Raw genomic sequence first — 22,230 nt, 5'->3', positions numbered from 1 at the left:
GGATTGTTAATAATTGTAAATCATTTCTTTTCTTGCCAGTATGCCACCTAAACACCTTAGATGTCACGTCCATTGTGATATTACACTAGCTCACTCACGCTTAAGCCGGAACACAACAATATACACTATTACTCCTTGGTAGAATATTTGATGACATGGAGTATTATGAGTCTTATTTTATATTTTTGATTATAATTTGTTTATTAGATTAAAATCTACTTAAAATTTAGAATATGTAAAAACTTTATCGTCTCTACATAAACAAGAATGTCCCCTACGGCTCGTTTTCCAAAATGAATGTCGTGAACATCGACCCAAATTAAGTTTTTTGTTCAGGCATAAAACTACGAAGTAGGTATACAACCTTGACCTTAAAAAGTAGCATCTTATAAAGACGTTACATATTCTTTGACTATTACGGAACACGTAGTTCGTTTATTTTCTCGTGTATTTTCTACTTGCCCTTGATTTTTGTAAATGACAAGTTATATGATCATTTTCACCTATCCAGAAGAAACATTATTCGTGGATATGATATAGTCTTCAACTCATTTTTTTTGTTTTATTATATGACATAAAATATATATACATATAACTATATATATATGGCGGAAGTAGTCATCATTATCTATAAAAATTAGTACTGTAAGAAATATTAATAAGTCTCTTGTACCTGCAGCTGCACTGGTTCTCTTACCATTTGAACCGCAATACAACCGTACTAAGTATTGCTGACTAATACCCAGACGGGCTTGGATATAGCTCTACCACCAAATCTTAATCATTACTTAGCAAGTATTTTTTATATATATCAAAAAAGTCTGTTTATGAAAATTAATAAAATAATTAAAATTAATCGTAGCTAAAATCATGAATGCAAAATTCAGGTTGTTTGTTTGTTACAATTTCGCGTCTTAACCATTCAACTGATCATCTTGAAATTATCCATACACATTGTCAGGGGTACAGAAAAGGATAAAGATAAAAGATAAAATAACAGCCTGTCAATGTCTCACTCCTGGACTAAGGCCTCCTCCCCATTATATAAAGAAGGTTTTGAGCTTATTTCACCACGCTTCTCCAATGCTGGCTGGCTGGTTGGTAGATCCAAATTTGGCAGAATTTCATTGAAATTAGACACTAATAGATTTCCTCCTGAGGTTTCTATCAACGCCGAGTAAGAGATGAACTATAAACACAAATTAGGCACACGAATGTCAGTGCTTTCATGAATTAAAAAAAAAAGAAACAAGGACAGAAACAGATAAAGACCTTCTTAACTTTTATATCCCAGGTCCGTATGGACATAATAAGATGTGTAAAGTTAATGTTTGTGGACATAGTCAGCAGTGTGGATCGAAAGATCTATGACGTAGAAGAAGTACACACGAAAGTGTGTACTTCTTCTACGTCATAGTTCACAAAATAGACACACGTTAAGACAGATTTTTTTCTTTAGGTCAGAAATTGGGTTCAGAAAACATTATTTCAAATTACATCCATTCCATCCACAAATAATAATTTCATTTACATATTTTCATATCCATATAATATTATATACGATATCTATAGATTCAAATGTAAGTGCGTATATAGCTGTGTTACATCGTATTATAAATGCGCTCTCAACACACACCAGCAGTAATCATTGATCAAAGACGTCTAGAACAGACGTACATAATTACCATCTCATTTATAATATACGACAAATATATATATATATATATATATATATATATACGACAATAATATATATATATAAATTATTTACATAAGAATTATAAACGTTAAATTCTTAAATATATACAAATATGAATTCAAAATAGTTACTGAATAGTTTAAGAATGCCAGCAGTATTTCATCGTTGAATCGCAAGTAAAAATAATGAAATTGCAGTTTTAAGCTGATGTGCTCTCAAATTGAAGCAAGCAACATCTAGATTTGATGTTCTGAATTTATTTTATTGTAGATATTATGTTGGACAGTAAACAAAAAAAAAATGTTTACCTATTCTAGGTGGCAGTTCGACTGATCATACGTACGATATATTTACTTGATGGTAGAGCTTTGTTCAAGCCCGTCAGAGTAGTTACCACCATCAGATATTCTACCGCCAAATAGAAATATTTCGTTATGTTGTGTTCCAGTTTGAAAGGTGAGTGAACCAGCGTAACTATATGCACAAGGGACATAACATCTAAGTTCCGAAGGTTGGTGGTGCTTTGGTGATGCAGGAAATGATTAAAATTTCATAAAGCGCTAATAATTATGGGATGTGGTGAGCTGTCTGTCTTATAATTCTTCAACATCGAGTTGAGTAACCTCTAAATTTTATCTGAGCATCTTCACCGAAAAACATCGTGAGGATATCTGTATGCATAGAATTAAATTCAGCTAGACGTTCATGCACCATTATTGGAGCAATTTCATGAAATAAGTTCCAAACCTTCTCAAGAAAGGTAGTCATTGCCTAACAATGGGCAGTGGAATAACACGTGAAAAATCGCATAGCACTGTCATAATTGGGCTCTTATTATAACCATAATATACTTCGTAAAGCCGATATGGTCCAGTGGTTAAAACATGTGCATTTTAACCGATGATTTCGGGTTCAAACCTAGGCAAACACCACTGAATTTTCATGTACTTAATTTGAGTTTAAAATTCATCTCGTGCTCGGCGGTGAAGGAAAACATCGCGAGGAAACCTGCATGTGTCTAATTTCAACGAAATTCTGCCATATGTGTATTCCACCAACCCGCATTGAAGCAGCTAGGTGGAATATACTCCAAACCTACTCCTCAAAAGGGAGAGGAGGCCTTAGCCCAGCGTATATAACATGACATACAATACTACCAATAATCTAAGTCGAGTAGGTATAACCACTACGTAAAAAAACATAATTTTAATTTAGTATAATTAAAGTATCAGTGCTTATTAGGCAAGAGAAATTCAGTGGTGAAGTTAAGAAATCAGTTTAAAATCCGAATTACCTCATCTCTTGTTTGAAGGCCGTTTAATATTTAACGTTATGAATAATTTGCACGTCTGCGAGAAAGTCTACTGAATTCGTGTTAAATGTAGAACGGAAAACCTGAGTAGCGCTTTATGCATCTTTATTAATTCCAGAAATAATATTCTGAACGAACGTTAAATAGATAATGCGATTCAGCGGCTTGAGCGTAAGTATTTTTCTACTGAATAAAGTATTATTTTACCTCGTTACATATGTATTTTTTAATATTATTTTAAAGCGCTAGAGCTGCTAATTAATACAAAATTCATTTATTATATCTGTACGATGAAAACTAAACGTAACTCAAAAACTACCAAACGGATTTTGATACGGTTTTCATTAATGGACGTAGGGATCTTTGAAAAAAGTTTAAGTGTATAAAAAAGTAAGATCTCGTGTGAACAATAGTTTTATGAAGACCCTTATTTTACGTGTAAAGCCGGATCTAGTAGCTGTGTTGATATATATAAGGAAAAGACGTCTTCTTCTCTTGCTCAGAAGGAATCCTTGTAACTGATCCAACCACGCTTCTTCAACGCAATATTATATTACCTCATTATCTTATTTACGTATATTTTTTTAACAGTTAATTGTTATACATTTATTATTATATGCCTGACTTCATTACATAGTATAAAACAAAGTCGCTTACCGCTGTCTTTCCCTATGTATGCTTAGATCTTTAAAATTACACAACGGATTTTGATGCGGTTTTTTTTAATAGATATATTGATACAAGATTAGTTAATATGTATAATACATGCATAATATATTAGAGAGACACTAATAATTTTATAGGTTTCTGAAGTAATGTCATAAATAAACAGATTCTTTTTCTTACATTGCAAACGCTGGCTGAACCCTACGAGATAGATCAAAATGATGTACTACAGTATTGTACACCTTAAGGAGATCTTCAAAAAAATTCACGATGGTATAGGTCTATCTCTTAGAGATAGCACAGAAAAATTTTTTTTTTCCTTTACTTTTTACGAGAAATAATGTCTTATTTTCGAAGCAATTTTAAGCAATACAGCATTAATCCTTATCCAATTAAGTACCTTAAATACACTGTGCATTTAATATATATCAATATGGCCCTACTTATATTCTGTTATTTAAATGAATATTTTCGAAGATATTACAGATTTAAAACGCAGGGACATAGCGGTTTGTATTATAATTACTAAAAAACTGTGAACGTTGTACACAGTATAGACATTCTGTAATATACTATATAGTTTCAGCATTGCACCCGTGCGAAGCCGGGGCGGATCGCTAGTATATTATAAATGTGTAAGTAATTTTATTTGTAACGCTTTGACGTGTCAACTCATAATACGTAAATTGGAGTACACGAGAGAACATAAGGTACCTAACATTGCTGAGCTCTCTTCTTTAACAATCGAGCCACGGGCGCCTGTTTTTATTAAAAACTGTTTATAAATATTGTTATTTTTTGATATTTATTGTTTAATTCAATACAGCTTAATTGTATAACGTGATTATTACTTATTATACTATATTATATATTAAACGGATATATATTTCGTGCCAATTATTAATTATGTTGTTGAATAAAATTATAGTAGTAGTATTTTAATCATATTATAATATAATAATATGTATTTTTAACAGAAATTAACTGAATGCATTCATATTTATTGTTATGTTTCGAAATTAATAAAATAAACTTTATTAATAATTATAAGCCGAATGCAATGTAATGAATTAATACTTTGTCTACAATATGATCAAAGAACATGTGATAATCTTTCCTACACATTATATATATATATAATAATCTTTCTACAAGACATTCTACTGGTTCGATCTGACATCCACCCCTTAATTTCTAAGTTTGTAAATTAAGTAAGTTATACAACGACATTGAATCAATATACACTAAAATAAATTAAAGTTTTTATTTTTCTTAGTATATGTAAGGAATGTTTACTTAGAAACCCTATTTGCATTTAAAAGGATTCAATAATTGCGGAAATACCCAAACATTCGACAGGTGCTCTCGTATTATCAAATTTGAATTGCCTGTCAATTGTAATAAAGGTTTGAATCACTCAACAAGAATTGCGCAGTCTCCAATTCTTCAAGTAGTTCTCCCATGAAGTCGTGAATTCCACGTGGCTAAATTCCTTGCATTGTACGCATTCCGCTCCACCTTTGCTCTTAATCTTTGCATACTAGGGTGACATTTCTAACCTTTGACTTCGCGCCTGCCTCGTAATTGCTACTTGCTTGGAGTTTGAACGCAGAGCTCAAAGAGTTATTACATATAATATGCATTTTGTCGTACGTAGTCATATAAAATTGTAATCCTATACAATTTTATGATATATAGGTTTATTTTTATGATATAGACTGGGCAAATGTGCCATGGACGGTGGTGGCAGCGTTAGAAATATTAACCATTCCTTACATAACCATTGTGCCACGAACATAAGGAACAAACATTTATATCATCTGTGCCTATAGTTACACTGACTCGCGTTTCAAACCGGAACACAACAGTAATAAGTATTTTTGTTTGGCAGTAGAACATCTGATGAGTAGGTGGTACCTTCCTAGACGGGGCTTGCACAAAGTCCTACCACCAAGTAAATAGTATTTAGTAGGTTCATGTTACGACATAAGCCTCGGTAAGGGGTACCAAGAATTCGTAAAATGGTTACAAAAGGATTCATAATGCCTCGTACGTCGTAGTGACCTTTGAAATCAAATAGTATTTTCAACACGTCATAGCATTTTCATTAGAATCGCATTACATTAACGTCTCATCGAGGGCGAAGTTTGCTTAACTCAACCCTTAACTTGGCAGAATTTCCTAAGCACATACAAGTTGGTAAATTAGAGCGAGTAATTGTGTTATAAATTCAATGTGTTACTTAATAATCGTGAGGATTTCCATGGTACTTGTTATTATTTGTAAGGAAAACATTGTTTTAAATAATATATCATTCAAGGTTATGGGGAGATATTAATTAAGTTTCAATTGATTGTTATAATTAAATAACGAAGAGAAAACAACGTTCATTATAATTTTTTTAAATTTGGAAAACTTTTCAAAATATTTAATATTTACTTGGTATGGCTTTGTGCAAGCCCGTCTGGGTATGTACTACCCACGCATCAAATATTCTAACGTCAAACAGCAGTACTCAGTATTGTTGCGTTCCGGTTTGAAGGTTGAGTAAGCCAGTGTAACTACAGGCACAAAGGACATAACATCTTAGTTCCCAACGTTGGTGGCGCATTGGCGATGTAAGGAATGGTTAATATTTCTTACAACGCTATTGTATATGACCACTTATCATCAGGTGGCCCATTTGTTCGTCCGCCTATTCATATCATTAAAATAAAACACATACATCTCACTAAATTAAATCAAAGGGCTGTATAATAAGTCTGGGATCTGATAATTGTGGTAATGAAACACCTTTGCCCATAGACACTTACATTGTCAATGTGTCTCCAACTACAGGTTCCGAGACGTTATTTCCCTTGTGCGCATCATTAAAGAGTCGAGATGGCCCAGTGGTTAGAACGCGTGCATCTTAACCGATGATTTCGGGTTCAAACCCAGGCAGGCACCACTGAAATTTCATGTGCTTAATTTGTGTTTATAATTCATCTCGTGCTCGGCGGTGAAGGAAAACATCGTGAGGAAACCTGCATGTGTCTAATTTCAACGAAATTCTGCCACATGTGTATTCCGCCAACCCGCATTGGAGCAGCGTGGTGGAATATGCTCCAAACCTTCTCCTCAAAGGAGAGGAGGCCTTTATCCCAGCAGTGGGACATTTACGGGCTGCTAATGCATCATTAAATTGGTTCACTCACCATTAAAACTGAACCGCAGTAATACGTAGTACTCCTATTTAGAATTACTGTATGTGAACCACGAATGGAATGTTATTATGACTGTGAAAATATCCGTATGAATATAAATTTTAATTATAAACTCGAAAAGAAAAAGGTTTTGTTGGTGTGTAAACTTGTTCCTAAATATATTATCTTTCATAATTTAGTATCTGTTGTTAATTTTGTAAACATTTATGGTTAAATTATGGTAAGGGATTATTATGTTAAGGTGGAGTAAATAAAAATATAAATTTAATTGTTTATCAAAGTAAATCGTCGGTTAATTTTTGAATTTTAATTGAACGTTTGTAGTTTCTGACGTTTCAAATTGTTATCAAATTTCATGATAATTTAATTTATGTACCAAAATATTGTGTCCAATATTATTCTATGTTTTTAATTTAAAATATATTGCGGAATAAAATTGTAAAAAAAAAAAATCAAGACATTAAGTTTTTTATCTGGTTTCTGCTAAAATTATAAAATGTTCATTTGTTTTCCAATTTCACGCAAACAATTAACTCAATTGATATGAAACTTTCATATTAATTTAGTTCTTGGACAGACAGGCATGTTGTTAATATGTTGCAAACATAGCTTTATATACCAACATAGTTTGAGAGATTCTTGGAGGGAAATTCTTGGCCCACGCGCCTTTGAAGCTAAAATTTCCAAAACTATACTACATACTAATACATAAGTAAAAAATAATAAACTCAAAACTCAAACACCGCATATTACAGTCACTAACGATTCTTATGTTTAATAAAGGAGTAAAAATAACGATAACCGTAGTTTAATTATCTGTTATAATAGTTAACTGACATTTATATTAAACTTGATCAAAAGAAATTACATATAAATTTTAAAAGTTTTGTGTGTATAGAAGTAATACATACATCATAAGTATAGAGATAAATATTTTCTTTTAAATTTCGAACAAGTATAATAGTTTGATAAATATTACGAGATATATAGATAAACGCCTACAAAACGTGGGGCGTGTTGTATGATGTATATTATATACAACACTGGCTAAAATATCTTATATAAATATCATCTTTGTTTTGGAACAAGGAGGTGGAACCATGCAGTGTATATTAGATCGAGCCGATGATTCATTGGTTATAACATTTCAATCTTCATCGAAAAACGCAGATCTAACAATACTAATCGCAGATACTGAATCAAAATCATAATATAAATTATTCAATTAGACTTTTGCAGGCACTTTTGAATCTACCGTCATGTAGATTCTATCGCAAAGAACGAGCAAGAAACTCAGTAGTTACTTATTTCCAACATTTGAAATACAAAGTTATGTCATTTAAATACAAATATATGGCAGCCGAGATGGCCTAGTGGTTAGAACGCGTGCATCTTAACCGATGATTTCGGGTTCAAACCCAGGCAAGGATCACTGAATGTGCTTAATTTGTGTTTATAATTCATCTCGTGCTCGGCGGTGAAGTAAAACATCGTGAAGAAACCTGCATGTGTCTATTTTCAACGAAATTCTGTCACATGTGTATTCTACAAACCCGCATTGGAGCAGCGTCGTGGAATATTCTTCAAAACTTCTCCTCAGAGGGAGAGGAGGCCTTAGCCCAGCAGAGGGAAATTTACAGGCTGCTTATGTATGTATATAGAATAAGCACGCCTAAAAGTCAACAAGTATTCTTTCCATGATTTCTTATCATGTATAAAATAATCTTATGTTGAATAATATGTCTTAATAATTAATTATTTTTAACAAAAGATTCTAATTTATGGCAAAGTCAAAAATGTCTGCGGAATTTTATCGTAGAAACGAACACCTTGTGCCCCAAGAGGGATTTATTGACGTTGCGGATTCGGAAACTTGTCCTTAATTACAAACTGAATTTTCATGTTCCTGATTTGTCCTAGAGCCTTAATTAACCTCGAGTTCAACGATAAAGGTAATCCCTAAGAAACCTGCATATATTGGATAAAATCTAACACACGTGTATCCACCAACCTTCGTTGAAGGAACGTGGTGGAATAAATAAGTTTTAGCACAGCAGTGCGACATGCTTAACCGTTGACATTAGCAATGTATGATATTGGCATATATCTTGCCAGGAAAATCTGATTAGACTATTTCACAGTCATCTCAGTCCAGAGCGGCAATTCTATGAATGTAGTCATTATCTAACTTGTCCTTTAAAGTTGTATTTCCAGTGAATGTTCAAAGTTATACAGAGCAATGTTACAGCTTATCAATGTCGCTGGTAATATATATATATATTTTAATTATAACGAGTCGAAAGACGATTACAATATTTATTTTTTATATATACCGTATTGTTGTCAAAAATAATGTTGAAACAGGAGATTTTTTTTTAATAACGAAGACCGCCGTAAGACCTTGGCCCCTTCGTCCAGACATACCAATCAAAGAGTTATTCTTACATATTTTTGGAATGGTGCAATAATACTTATAAACATATAACAAGAAATACTTATACATCACACATACAAAACTGAATATGTATGTCTAAGGTAGGCTAATAAATTTTCTAAAGGTATTTATTTAAACTACCAATATATACATAGTAATATATACATATTATATAACATCGTATTGTACGGCGCAAAATAAGGCTTTCAGTTGGTATGATTTCCTTCACCGCTGAGCACGAGATGAGCAATTATAAACACAAATTAAGCACATGAAAATTCATTGGTGCTTGCCTGGATTTGAACCCACGATCATCGGTTGAGAAGCACGCGTTCTAACCACTAGGCCATCTCGACTCTTAGTTAAGATATACTAATTTTAATAATAAACATTGTTAAATGGTACATATTTTTATTAGTTGAACAGCGATGGAATACTTCAATATTACCAAAACTGTAATCGAAACGAATATAGTCATTTAAATAATCGTTATTTATATTGCTTACAACTTGTGAGAGTGATTTCGTGAATGAAAAGAGAAGGCAGAGTGTAACAGGTGCGTAGATTGACCAATGAGTGCATGGTACTAGATTTTGCCGTCAGATGGTACCAACCAATTCTGAGTGGATATAATGTTAGGTAAGATGTCAGATGTCATGTGTCCTATGTCATGCGATTAATGCAGATTTTGCAGAAATTAAAAAAAAAACATGCTTATATAATATATTTTAACCTTTTTAGCGATTAAATATTTTTTAATTTACAAGCTTCTCAAATTTTCGATTATAAAATTTTATAATTTAACAAAATAACGCCATAAAAAACTACCTTTGGAATTATAGTTCTCGCTTTGCTTTAACTGGATGCTAAAACGGACGGCCATTGTCGAAGTTGCGAGACCACCTCGTTAAAGTAATGCTTGTAGTGAATTGCCAAATGTTTGGACTTCCTCTAACTAGCCGCAGTGGTTTTGTGTGGATATAATGGCATGTTGGTTCGGATCATTTAATTTTACAGTACAAGAAACTTTACAATAACTAGTTTCATTTTTATGTTTATATTACATACAATAACAAACTCAGACATAATGGTTTCATTATTATTGAAATCAATGAATCAGATTGAAATACTATCTTTTTGATATCATGTTGGCAGACTAAAGGGACACCTGATGGTAAGTGGTCAAACCTACCTATAGACTTATATCGCCAATACTCCACCAACCTTGGAAACTAAGTTGTTATGTTCCTTGTTCCTGCAGTTACACTGGCTCACTCACTCTTCCGACCTGAACTCAACAATACTGAGTTGTTTGGCGGTAGAATATCTGATGAGCAGGTGATATCCACCCAGGTTGCCACACCTGATCAATAATTACAATTAACCTATTCCATTGGGAATAGATGTCTAAATTAATAAATGATAATTACCTTTGTATAGCTTAACAAAGAAAAATTTATATAAGTCTGGTTATTCTGTTGGGTCAAAGGCCTTTTTTCCGCTTAAGAAGAACTTTGAAGTTTATTCCACTATACTACTCCTATGGTTTGTGAATAAACATGACCAAAACATAATTTGTTACATGAAGTTTTCCTCATATTTTTGTCATCACTCAACACGAGGCTGATTATAAACTACAATTAAGTACTTAAAAACTTAGGGGTTCATGCTTAGTTGTAAGTCCGCAATCTTTACTGGTTCTAGCCACCGAACCATATTTTGATGGAATGAAAAATAAATAAAGATCGTTCAATATAAAACCTTTTCGCTTCACTCAAAATTTTCATAAAAGAAATGTTGAAAACAAACCTAACCTTGACATTTTTCTATAATCGAAATAATTTACAATTCAAAGCTTAATTAAGATAAATTATGTATGTGCACATACAATATGTTAGCCTCTGGCTTTCTGAATAGCGTCGCTCAGCATCAAATTAGCGTCGACCAGGAGCTACTAGAAATTTGAATTACTTTCCTGAAAAGGACTTAAAATTTAATATATTTTACGGCGACCTATGCTTAACTGCGATACGTTATACTTTAATCTAAAAGCTCTATGAGACTTACACTAAAGCTGTCTATAATCTACGCCCTATGGCACTAGAACTGTCTAGAATCTACGCCCTAGAGCACTAGGACTGTCTAGAATATACCCACTACCACTTTTGTCATTTTGATTACCAAAGATGGTGGATGTCTTCTTTTCATACATTGCATTGCATATAGTTCTTATACATTTACGAAATAGTTGAATTTCATACTGATTCAAAGTCAAAGTCATAGTCAAAAATCTTTATTCAATATAGAAGTGTTTACACTTGCTTATTGATTGTCAAAAATCTGCCACCGGTTCGGAATTTTGCACCTCGGACCTGAGAAGAACCGGCGAAAGAAACTCAGCGGGATATTTTTTTTTTCACTAATATTATTAGTGAATATTAGTAATTATTTTATTATGACCCTACCGATGTCTTTATAATACTCGTACCTGGGAATGAGGGTAATAAAATAGTATATCAAAAATTAGTAATAATGTTGCTTTAGTTATCTAACAAAATAAATTTTATTATATCCGTTTTTTTCAATGTTAATGATATAGGGATACCAAAGTTAAAAACTTTAGATCAAAATTGCTGTTTTTTGTGATATAAATAAATAATTTCCTTAATAATAGTAATATACGTCTTGTCTGTTGTGACAGTACCGAAATTCGGACTATCGGACACTAACTGAAGACTTATTGCTGCAAGCTCAAGGTCATTCATCATTGCCAGCTTTGGAGCGTCACAAATCCTGGTATATTTTAAGGAATCAGAAATGAGGTTATCCGAAAAAGAACTTAACTAAGCTAATTATCACTGAACTCTCAGTTTCCTAGTTATGTATGTAGACGGACCTTTGACTGTTGAAGCAAATAATTAAAATCCCTAAAGCTAGATAGATATGATATACCAGTATGACCAAAAAAAAAATGGACCTAACTGGAAGCGAAAGGCGGAGAACTGGAAGCTTTGGTGCACCTTAGAGCTAGAACTGGTGAGCGTTATAAATACTGGAGTGTTAACTATCAAATTTTTAGATGTTACTCATACTTGGCTTTATGTTCAACACCTTAAGAGTATATGATTATTAGATCAGAGTCGGAAATAACAAGAAGAGTTTCTTGAGAAAGTATTCGAGGGAAATCTTCAGGTTGGAATCCTAATAATAGTGGTAATCTGGTAAAGAGCTGGTTGACATTTTATAAGAAAAAAAAACTTTAATAAAAAAATAATAATTTTGTAAGCATAATTATAAAATAAAATTTGAAATAATGGCTTCGGCATCTGTTAAAAACGTCCACTTTGTTTACATGTGCTTGCATCAACACGTCGATCTGCACTGGCGTGTAACGTAAAACACAAAGGGTTCGTCGAAAACCAATAGGACTCCCTATACTACGTAAATTTCGCGGCAAAGAACTCCTACCCGAATGTCAGCCACAGGTCATATGATAATTATTGTGTACGGATGTATCAACAACGTTTATTTTAGCTAGATTTCTCATATCGTTGGGAATCAGCGTAGGACTAACGATGGCAACTATTATTCAAAAGAATCTATATCTTTAATTGTCCCGACGTGTGATTAAAACTATGGAATTTGTATCTTTATAAACTAGTTACTAGTCCAACGAGGCAGAAGAGTCAGCTTGCTGTACTGACTACACAATTGCTCAATGTAACATTACGATCTAATGATATACAGGGCAGTCGTTATTTATAAATATAGTGCATAAATTTACATACTGTCTCATATTAGTTTAATTTTTTGATACATAACAAAATTATAAAAGATTAATAACTAAGGCATATTACATAGCACTTAAAGTGATTTCCATCCCATCAAAAAGGGGAATATAATTAAGATAAATAAAAGGTAGACATATACTATCATATGAAATTTAAATACACAATGTACTGTACAGTAAAAATAAGATACATACTTATATATTCAATTATATAGTTATGTAATACATTGCAAGTAGGTTCACAAATGAGACGAGATGGTCCAATAGTTAGGTTGAGTTAATTCATCTCGTGCCCGACGGTGAAGGAAAATGCATAAGCCTAAGCCTGCATGTTTCGAACCGAGATGACTCAGTAGTTATAGCGGGCGCATCATAACCAATGATTGCGGGTTCAAGCCCAGGCAAGCAGCAGTGAATTTTCATGTGCTTATAATTCATATAATGCTCGGTAGTGAAGGAAACCTGCATGTGTGTAATTTCAACGAAATTCTGCCACATGTGTATCCACCAAACCACATTGGAGCAGCGTTATGAAATATGCTCCGAACCTTCTGTTCAAAAGGAGAGGAGGCCTTAGCCCAGCAGTGGGAAATTTACAGGCTGTTGCTGTCGTTGCATGTTTCGGATGAAAGTCTGTCAAATGTGTACTACTAACCCTCATTCGGAAAGCGAGGTGAAAACGTGCTTTAATTATTCTCCTTAAAACGAGAGAAACGTTTAACTAGCAGAGAATATTTATGTGCTTAAAGTAATTTTTGGGACATAAATGTAATTATATTAAAAGTCTAAATATTTATCAAGTATTTCAATTAACGTCAATACCACGGAAATTAGCTTATTACATAATATTATAATCTCTCTTGCAGTTATCTCTTTATAATTCAAGAGGCTACCTGTGATAGTTAAGACACAGAGTTTTAGTTGTTACGGTAACTACCGTAGAATATTCTGGGAAGAATTTGAAAGTGTTATGACGCAAGTCGTTTAGACTTAGCCGTTTCAAACTTTGGTTCGTGGGTTTATACTTAGGCTGAAAACTTTTAACTTACCTAAGTTAAACTTTAATGGGTATAGTGCATTTTTAAACAAAGAATGTTATGAATACAAATACTTTTAAGTAATTTATTTTGTGTGTTGTTACTTTCGGGTGATTTAAAACCCTTATAATTAAGGTTTCGAGTCTAGAATCTTTAAGGAGTCGGTATAAAAATTCCGAATATTTATACTTTTATTAATAAAATTATTAAATCGTTATTATAACTGTTTATTTAACATTACGTATCATGTTATCTGTATGTTTATTTATATTTAATGTTTTAATACAAGCAAACATATTATGCTAAAAAAAAATGTTTAATTCGAAGTTAATGTTTTTTAAATGATTACCTACATTATAGACTATAATGTCAATTTCGTTTTGATTCAATTTTAATCATGTTCTTATTTCTGGTGTATTAATTCAACCTTGGCAATTGAGATGTTTTTTGCTTGCGCCTGTATTTACACTGGCTACAGACATGTAATATTTCTGTTTGATGGTGGAATATATGAGGAATAGGTGGTATCAACCCAGATGGGCTTATATGAAACTCTATTACCGAGTGCGTTGTCTTATAGGCAATGGTGATCACTTACGACAGGGGACACAGGGCATAAGCCCGTTTAATTGCCTCGGTAAAAATAAAATTCATTTTGGCTTTTCGTTATTTCGAACACTAGAGATTTTTTTTTTTGATTCACTTATACGATTTCATTAGTAAATACATATTTGAAGAATCAATATCTAACCATACCTGACGTAGTTATTACGATGTTTTAAGTTACTGGATTACTTTGCTCTCGATCAATTCTTTCAATTTGTAATGATTGAGATTGATTCTGAAATTCTGTACAAATAGATGGTCGCAATGACCTTGTTTAACGGGAAAGCCCTCAAAATATAGACGCTTTGAAACGTTGATTGCAATCAATACCGCAGAGTAACGAAAGTTAAAACTGAAGTACTGTTGGAAAAGTTTTCTGCGATTGGAAACACCGAAAGCTTACTGGACTAGCCATTACTGTTGAATAATAATTAACAACTAATTGGCTTATACTATAAGAGCCGAGATGGCCCAGTGGTTAGAACGCGTGCATCTTAACCGATGATTTCGGGTTCAAATCCAGGCAGGCACCACTGAAATTTCATGTGCTGAAATTTTTATAATGCATCTCGTGCTCGGCGGTGAAGGAAAACATCGTGAGGAAACCTGCATGTGTCTAATTTCAACGAAATTCTGCCACATTTGTATTCCGCCAACCCGCATTGGAGCAGCGTAGTGGAATATGCTCCAAACCTTCTCCTCAAAAGGGAGAGGAGGCCTTTATCCCAGCAGTGGGACATTACGGGCTGCTAATGTTAATGGCTTATACTTGCTTTATCGTAAACTATGTCCTCGGATTAAAAATAAAGAAAAGAGAAGAGCACTAATTCAGGTTAATTTAATCGCTAATTATCTTTAACAATCTTTGAGCTTAACTCAAATAAATTGATCAATTGGATGGTGTGTTTTTACACCCATATATAAAAGCTTATTACTTCGTAACACATACGTCAATACTTAAACAATAATAAGGTAAATGATTCCAGTAATTATTACATCTGTACACATATTACAATTGGAGTATCTGTTTGTAATATTGAAGCAACCGCTTTTTACTAAATGCATATGTACGTATGAAAAGTACATATCAAAATATTTTTTTATTTTTTATTTTTATCTGTCTGTGTTTGTTCCGGCAATCCCTTAATCCTTTAATCCCTGGAACGGCTGGACCGTTTTTGATGGGACTTTTACAGACAGAACTGATGTAATAAGAAGTAACTTACCCTACAACAACAACTTTTTTCTTAAATTCAAACGCGCACGAAGTCGCAGGCACAGCTTGTAAATAATATAATATACTGCGAACAACGATATTAAATTTATTTAAAACAGATACCTAATATTATATTATATTAAAAATTCAATTTTAAAATTAAAAAAACAAAACAAACAAAAATATTTTTAGAACTAATTATATTTGTTCAGAAATATTTTCACTTATTATATAATGCTATAAATACGGAAAGCGTCATTTGTAAAAGTTTTTATTTGAACTATGATGTCTGTTTGTTAGTTTCTTTACGTAAAATATTGCAATGATGAATTGTGATAAACCGTTCTAAGTGCCATCATGACATACTCATAGTTGCCACACTCAGGTTTGGTTTCCGATTGTGATCTACACATACCTAATTTCGAATACCCATTTTCTATAGCCTGTTATAAATGGCATGACATTGTTCCCATAGGATCCCACAGGGTTGGATCCTAAGAATGGATCACTAAGCCATCAAAGTTTTTGTGCTTGCTTGCCATATAATTATAATAATCCCGTTTTAAAGTCTAGCATAACTTAACAGCTAGGGTTCTCATTATTCAGTCCAAATATATGCAATTATCACCAAAATGTAGTCACGTTCCTGCTATATGTATGAATATGAATGTTACAAATTATATTATGATGGAATTACGCAAACAACTATACCATTGTCTGTTTAGGCTCAAAGCTCTTTGGCGCTGGCAAAGCTCATGTTGCTTTAAGTACAGTGTAGTCACTGGGTAAGGTGTCCTCAATTAAGAACGAAATTGTTGCAAATACATAAATTTCTAGTTTGAATTATAGCTTGTGTCATGACATACACGTATTGTTGGAACAAGCTAGTATATTGTATAACGTAATAAAATGATTGGTTTTAGTAATTTTAAGTTGTTTTTTTGCTTTCTGACGACGGGCCACTATGGTAAGTGGTCACCACTACCCATAAACAATGACGCTGTGAGAAATATTACCCATTTTTTACATCGCCAATGCGCCACCGACCTTGGGAACTAAGATGTTATTTATGTCCCTTGTTACAATGGCTCACTCACCCTTCAAACCGGAACAGAACAATACTGAATGCTGCTATCTGGCGCTAGAATATATGAAACCCTACCACCCAATAAAACATTTTTCTAAACATTTTTACTATTTAATTTATTAAGGTTTCTTTATTCCGATAGCCAGTTGTTGTCTTATTGTTAGACAAACGCTTCATTTTTCCATAAGGAGAAGTATTAGAGTGTATTCCAAAACTCTGCCTCAGAACACGGATACGCAAACGGTTAAATTTCATTTGTCACATACAGGCTTTACTTACTATCTTTATTTAAGATCCATGCGCTCTATTTAATGTGATATCTCGGCGAATCAAGTATTTAATGATTTTTTTTTTTTAAAGAAATTTCTCAAAACGTACAGTTCTGATCCGGGATTTTATCAAGGGAATAGATAAAGGAGAAAAGTGTAATAACTACTAAAGCCAGGCAATTTACATACAAACGTACGTGTATCCTTCTAAGAAACGTATAATCGAACTATAAATTGAAATTAAAACACACAATGAATATATAAGATTTTAAATTAACATGGTTATTTTTATTACTAAAAGTATTTAAAACGGGATATTTACCATGTTTTCTATTTTTATTTGTTGGAGCTCGATATTTCGACATTATCTACGAATGTCTTGTTCACGAGTCTCGTGAAATAAAAATAAAAAGCATGGTAAATATCCCGTTTTTAATACTGTTAGTAACACAATAAATATATACGTAATTCTACAATAAATTCCGAACGGAAAAACTGAGTAAATCTATACATATAATAAAATTGGAGTATCTGTTTGTAATATTAAAATAACCGCTTTTTACTAAATGCGTACGTATAAATGGTACATATACCAAAATATATTTTTTTACAATTTTTATCTGTCTGTTTGTTCCGGCTATAATCTGGACCGATTTTGACAGGACTTTCACTGGCAGATAGCTGATGTAATAAGAAGTAACTTAGGTTTACTTTTATTTTATAATTATACATTAAATAATAATAATAAAGTCACTCTCCAATGTCCGAATATTATCCAATACCGCGCACAGCCCTCGCGCCGCAGTCACGTAGGGTGCCTCCCACCAACGGCTTAATATAACAAAAGCCGTTTAATACAGATTTAATAAGTTATAGTAAAATCTGCGAATATAACAATGATTTTTTTTCTTAAATTCAAACGCGCACGAAGTCGCGGACACAGCTAGTATTTTAATATAACAAATAAAATGCCTTAAAAATATTTTAAGAGAAAAGTTTCACAATAAAGTTCGTCGAAAGCAAATACTAGTTTTACTTGTAGATAACGATAGTTCGATAAGCCAATCTCATAATACGACTGAGCCCAGAACGACCGCTTGGTAATCTAGATATTGTAGAAACATCTGAATTTCCCGACCCGTATTGAAAGAAAAGATTTTAAGCCGGATTTAAGAATTGAAGATAATACAATGAATTTTCTCGTACATTTCTTAGTTCTAGCAAACATTATTGATTTTAAGTAATTTCTTATAGCAAACATAGAACAAGATACACACACAGATACAGATATGTTCTTTGATTATATACAAGTACGCAAGTTATTAATAATGTTATTGAACATTTTCCATGTATCTTATAAATTTTATACATATTATAGTCATTGTCGTTCAACACTGTCTTTCATTTCAAGCTCATGTTCTGCGGTGATTATCGAGTTTATTCTTACAGAATAACTCTACAGCAGGGCAACTTTGTAAGGTCTTCGCATCTCACTCGTGAAATGTTATAAACTGACCTAGGGTGATACTCTATTTTAATGTGGATAGCCTTTAAATGTTATCGTTATTCTAGTCAATGATGTGAAATTCCGACATTTCACAATCGTATTCTGATCTGATATTTAAAGCACTGCTCATATTATTACCAATGCGCCAAGAACTTTGATAACAAAAATGTAATGACCAATGTAATGACTTTGATAACAAAAATGTATTTATACCTCTAGTTATACTGGCTAACTGATTTTTAAAATTGGAACACGACAATACCAAATACTTTTTAGCGGTAGATTGAGTTAGATGTATCAAAGGTCAAAAGTCCTTAGCAAGTAAGACAAACACAAATAATGCCATTTTGTTCTTAAGAATTAGTATCGTAATTTACTAACTATATTTTAGACGGTGGCGAATCGGAAAGGTACAATATTTTGTAAATAGCTACTACAATATACACTCTCATTGAAATCTTTATATATTTTTGTCACACAGGTGTGTTCTTAGCTTCAGACTGACTTAAGTCACGTTACGTCGCGTTACGTCAGCTCTGCTTTGTCAAAGTATCTTCAATGTCTTGGTTTCAGGACTTTCAGGTGATATATTATATATATAGCATCTTTTATAAATATTCTAATGACAACCTCCGTGGTCGAGTAGTGTGTACACTGGTTTTCATGGGTACGCAACTCCGAGGCGTGTAGAAAAATTTCATTAGTTTTCTATGTTGTCTTGAGTCTTTGTGGTACCGTCGTTACTTCTGATTTTCCATAACACAAGTGCTTTAGCTACTAACATTGGACAGAGTAATGTATGTGATGTTGTCCAATAAATAAGTAAATACTTATTTATTTATTAATTAACTTACCTATGTTATTTGATTGGTATAAATAAGTAACTACTGATTTTCTCGTCTTCGTATAATATCTCTTCATAACTGGTGATTGCCTTATATTTTATTCAATCTGTTTTTCAAGTGCGTACTTTTATGAGACATATTTTGATTTTTAATTTTTGTTTTCAGTGTAACTGAACTTTTGTCTAAACTTGTTATTAATTATCTTAAAGTTTAAAATTATTCAATGAAATTATTAAGGAACTCTTTGAGATATTGAAAATAAATCTTTTCTATTCAATAGTTAACTCTAGAATAAATATATATTTAAAACAAGAATAAAAAACCTTAATTAACTTAATAAGCTATGGTCAATATGCTTTATAAAAAAATGTCGGCTTTTCCAATATTACAAATAATCTTTTAAGATATTTGCACTCAACTAATCAAGGATATTAATTAATAAATACATCTGTACTATAGGTTAGTTACTGTTATAAAAGTTGAAAGAAAAAAAATTGTCACCAGATTTGAATCCGTAAATTAATGTATAAGGCTTATTATACATTAAAAGGCGCCGCGTGTGGAGTTACATAGACGTAAAGCTGCGGTGCTACTTTTATAGTAAACTGAACTTAAACATTTGTACGAATTGTGGTAAAACTCGCCGCTGACTTCGCGGTATCACGATTCGTTGCGTATTAAATGTGCTTATAAAAGAACTTTGTAAAAACCGCAACGCTAGCGAGCTGGTGCTTTTGTCTTGTATGTAGATAGCGCTATCTATAAAAACTTTGATACATTTTCACTGTATATACGACGAATATAATATATAATACGACCTAAGATCTATTTATTAAATTAATATATTTTATTAAATAATTATCCGATTTCTTTTGCTAGTATCACATGTAGTTTAAAGTTATATGGGTATGTTAAAGGAGCGAGGAAAGCTAAATTCAATTACATATTAAAAAAAATATCGCGAAATTTCGTGTTTTGATGTTTGTTACAGATGGGTGAATTTCGAAATATCTTTATGTATTTTTATGGATAAATATATAGAAGATAATGATGAGATGGTAAATGGACCACCTGATGGTAAGTGGCAGCCACTGCCGTTATATATAATACAATATGGTCAGGTTGGAAATTTTCTTGATGCGTTACCAACCTTGGAAACTAACATATTATATCTCTTGTGTCTGTAGTTACACTAGCTCACTCACAGTTAGAATTGGAACACAACGATACTAAGTATTGCTGTTTGATGGTAGAATAACACCAAATACCAAAATATGGTGATAAGGCAAAAGAACCTGAATTACAGACAAAAGATACTATAATCTAAATGTGGTCCTGAACAAGAGAATTCAATACAGCCAAGAAAATTAGTAAAAAATGTAGGTAGATGTATTATAGTACAAATGTACTAAAGTAAATGCAATTTTATTTCCTTACAGCTACGTATTTGATTCCACATGTCAACAATACTGTTTATATAGCATTTTGTAACACACATTAGACGTAGTTGATACAGTGTACGGAATCACTATGATTGTTACATTTTTAAAATGCCTAAGTGTTATATTTGCCAAGAATAATCGTACAATTGTAAACAAATATTCGATAGTGTTTAACCAATGTTAAATGTTAATTGATTTTATGAAATTCCGCCAGAATTTTAAGACAAAAGCCTCAAAGGAAAAACTATATGAATTTTATATTATTTAAAAAATATATAAATATTATAAGTTATAAAATTTGCATCATAATTAAATTATTCAATATAAAATACACTTAATAGGAAAAAAGTTAAACTTGAATAATAAACTGTTTTACATACAAGCACAAGTTAACTTTCATAAGCTTATATATGTATACTGACTTACACATATACACGTATTTATGAAGCACACATACATACCCACCAACGCTCCACAAACTATCTAAATAAACATTCTAATTTACAGACAAAAACCAGGAAAAAACATCAACAATGAATCATAGTATACGAGTATGTACACGTATTATGTTTACAGATGTGCATATGCAAATTATTATTATGCTAACACCACATTGAATAATCAAGGGCGTACCAGTTCGAACGAGCGTTCAGATCTGACAAAGCTTTTTGTTACGCACCATCACCGCCTGATAATTACGTATGTAATGTATTCGCTTTGAAAGGATTAACGAGCCTGACTTAAGAGCAACGGAAGGTATTTATGTCTGAAACGGTCTAATTTTCATTTATCATATCATATACAAAGCCGAGCTGAAAGATGAAATAGCACAGTGGTTAAAACACTTGAATGTTGACTTATGATTGCGGGTTTAAATCCAGTTGAGCACTACTCATTTTCATCACTGAAGTGAAGTGAAGAAAAGCAACGTGATGAGATCTGAACGTGATATCTGTCGGATGACAATTTGTGACTTATATCAACCATATGTGTATCACTAACCCGCATTAGGATAGTGTGGTGGGTGGTCATTGATCAGCAGTGAGACATTTACTGACTGTTACTGATATATTTACTTGGTGGTAGGGTTTTGCCGCATTGTTTCATATCTAAC

The 22,230-nt window shown here is 32.5% G+C and overlaps 1 protein-coding gene across 1 annotated transcript in view; it reads left to right on the top strand.

The window, feature by feature from the left end:
- LOC125067929 overlaps positions 1–22,230 on the top strand; it is a 316,383-nt gene that overhangs the window by 10,766 nt on the left and 283,387 nt on the right. The window lies entirely within an intron of this gene.

Source organism: Vanessa atalanta, chromosome 12 (genome assembly GCF_905147765.1).
Source record: "Vanessa atalanta chromosome 12, ilVanAtal1.2, whole genome shotgun sequence".
Classification (NCBI taxonomy): domain Eukaryota; kingdom Metazoa; phylum Arthropoda; class Insecta; order Lepidoptera; family Nymphalidae; genus Vanessa; species Vanessa atalanta.
The sequence above is the reverse complement of the archived record's forward strand: the minus strand, read 5'-3'. Positions and strand labels throughout refer to the sequence as shown.